The sequence below is a fragment of the Octopus bimaculoides genome, chromosome 5 (genome assembly GCF_001194135.2).
Source record: "Octopus bimaculoides isolate UCB-OBI-ISO-001 chromosome 5, ASM119413v2, whole genome shotgun sequence".
Classification (NCBI taxonomy): Eukaryota; Metazoa; Mollusca; class Cephalopoda; order Octopoda; family Octopodidae; genus Octopus; species Octopus bimaculoides.
This window is the reverse complement of record NC_068985.1, coordinates 5,062,004-5,064,731: the sequence shown is the minus strand read 5'-3', so window position 1 is coordinate 5,064,731 and position 2,728 is coordinate 5,062,004. Positions and strand designations below refer to the sequence as shown.

At 41.0% G+C, this 2,728-nt stretch overlaps 1 protein-coding gene across 5 annotated transcripts in view; it reads left to right on the top strand.

The window, feature by feature from the left end:
* Window positions 1-2,728, top strand: part of LOC106876232 (glycoprotein 3-alpha-L-fucosyltransferase A) — a 561,369-nt gene that overhangs the window by 547,706 nt on the left and 10,935 nt on the right. For all 5 annotated transcript variants that reach the window (XM_052968125.1, XM_052968124.1, XM_052968123.1 and 2 more), the window contains one exon: window positions 1,450-1,565. The gene's annotated coding sequence lies outside the window, so the exon portion shown is untranslated. The remainder of the gene's footprint in view (window positions 1-1,449; window positions 1,566-2,728) is intronic.

The window sequence follows — 2,728 nt, the reverse complement described above, 5'->3', positions numbered from 1 at the left end:
TACCTGTGAGATTTTTGTGTCATCTGCATAACTTGTGACCGTGGCTCTCTGTGTGGCTGAGGGCATGTCTGAGAGGGCCATTATGAACAGTAATGGTCCCAAAACAGTGCCTTGCGGAACACCGCTCACTATTTGTGTGTCATTGGAGGTGGCCCCATTGGCTACTACTACCTGACTTCTATCCTTCAGAAAGTCATGAAGCCATTCTCCCAATTTTCCAACTATGCCGAGATCACGCAGTTTGTGACATATCATTCCATGATCAACTTTATCAAAGGCCTTTGCAAAGTCGAGATATATCACTTCCACATTTGAGTGGTTAAGTAGCTGTTTCAGCACCCTAGCCGGCTTGCGGTTGTAAGTAGAAGATACTTGCCCAGGGCTCCACGCAGTGGGACTGAACGTGGAGCCATGTGTTTGGGAAGCAAACTTCTTACCACACAGCCACGCCTGAGCCATATTATTACTTATATTATGATATCAGTGGATCATCGCAATGAACTTACGTGAACAGATGGCAACAAGATTACGGACTTGAACTTCACAGATATCTTGGCATTGATTGCTGAAGATAAATCGGCAGCACAAGAAAGATGCAACAGCTTACAGATATCTGTAAAAGCAGATCTGACTGTTAGGTTCAAAGAACCAAAGAAATGATGAAGGCACGCAAAGGTCAGTTAAGAACTTCATCCATAAGTGAACAGCCGGAAGACTGCGAAGACTTCACATATCTTGACATTGACATTTGTTGTAAAGGAGGTGTAGAGAAAGAGGTTAACAGCAGGACTGTTAATGCCAGCAGTTACGTTTCTCAAATTAATTAGGATCTGGAAAACTCTCAATATCAGTATGAAGATCAAAATCCATCCGTTTTCAAGCAGCAACTTCTCTAGACCTCTGTATGACTGTGAATTAAAGACTGAGTAATACTCGCGAGGCACTTGAACATTTTCTAATGAAGTTTCTTGCGGAAGAAAACCACATTTCGTACAAAGAGTGTGTCACCAACCTGGAAGTACTAAAGAGATTCCGGCCCTCATACACGTTAAGTCAGTTGGTGGCCAGCAGAAGGATAAAGTTGCTTGGGTATATGATCAGGATGGATCCATCCAGTCGTCCACACCGGTGTTTTCAGTTATCTCTGCGGTGTTTTAGGAAAAAATTGCGTCCGAGGGTGAAATGATTGAATGAAGAAGGCGCTAGTAATGGCAACTGTCGAGAGGAGGCTTAGGACCCGGCGCTTGACGAGGGTAAATGGAAGGCCCTTGTAACCTCGTGTTCTTTGAACAGCGGGGGAGGGTTAGGAAATTGATTAATGTCCACTCCCTGCAAATATAACAGTCTAGGAATAGCGAGTTGCAGACTCATAAAAAGATTTATCCAAACTCATCAATACTCCATATTTAATTTCCGTTTAATATTTTTCTTCTTTCTTTGTATTTTCAGAAACTACAAGAAGAAAAACTATGACTCAGTCGCAATGAATAAAGTTGAAGGAATGAACTTCAGAACTAAAAGAATGTAGAAAACAATGAGAAGTTGACAACTTCCCACCAAGTCAGGTATTTTTGTCTTTCTTTTATGTATTATCAATTCTGCGAGACTATCAAGTTACACTTCGGACTGTTCTTTCCAATATTCGCATATAAATTGTGGGCCGTACAAAGGCGGTTGTTGCTCATATAGAATTCTACTTGCAACATTATTGTTAGCAGTCGAAGAGAAATATCACAATTATTGGACAACTGTATTGTGGCCACCGCAACCCTAAACAAATTGTCAACCTGTACTGTGCTACGTTAGGGATTCTCCTTTTGTATTTGATTTTAAGGATTACAAAACCAACGATGAATCCACCGACATTTAATCAGCTAGAAACAGCACCAAATTTCCCCCAAAGAAAGGAAGCATTACATAATATAGTCCATTGATTAAAACAGTATAAGCTTATCGGAGATAGAAAGTCTTTGATAACATGATGTACTCGGTCAGGGATAACCTGGAGTTATCAAACAATAACAGTCTTAAGGATTACTCCCTTTACAGTCTAAAATGCTTAGATTTTTCTTTCCTTGCAAGTATTCACGTCAGCATAGCATGCAAATGAACATTTCGTCGGCATTTTACGACACAGTTAAATAGAAGAGCTGGTGGTCCTTTTGTGGCTTATGCTACGAACGTTACATTTCCGGACAGGAAATATTGTATTATTCGTAAAATATTACAATTTCAGAAAACAAATGTGTTATGCAACGGGAGGGTGTTGGACTGTCTTACTTGGATTTTGTCTACATCTTGGGCAAGTGTCTTCTAACTGTAGCTTCGAGCCAACCAACGCCTTGTGAATGGATTTAGTAAAAGAAAACTGAAAACCCGTCATGTGTGCGTGTGTCTGAGAGAGAGGGAGAGAGAGAGAGAGAGAGAGAAAGAGAGAGAGAGAGAGAGTGATTGTCTCTTTGCTTGTCCCCCACCGCAGCTTGACAACTAGTGTTGGGGTGTTTTCGTCCCCGTAAGCTAGCGGTTCGGCAGAAGAGACGATAAAATAAGTACCAAGCTTTAAAAAAAAACAGGTACTAGAGTATTTTCATTTGAGTAAAATATTCTTCAAGACGGTGCTCCAGAATGGCTGCAGTTAAACGCTGAGACAAGTAAAAGATTTTAAAAAATACGAAGTATAGGCGCAGGCGTGGTTGTGTGGTAAGTACCTTGCTTCCCAACCATATAG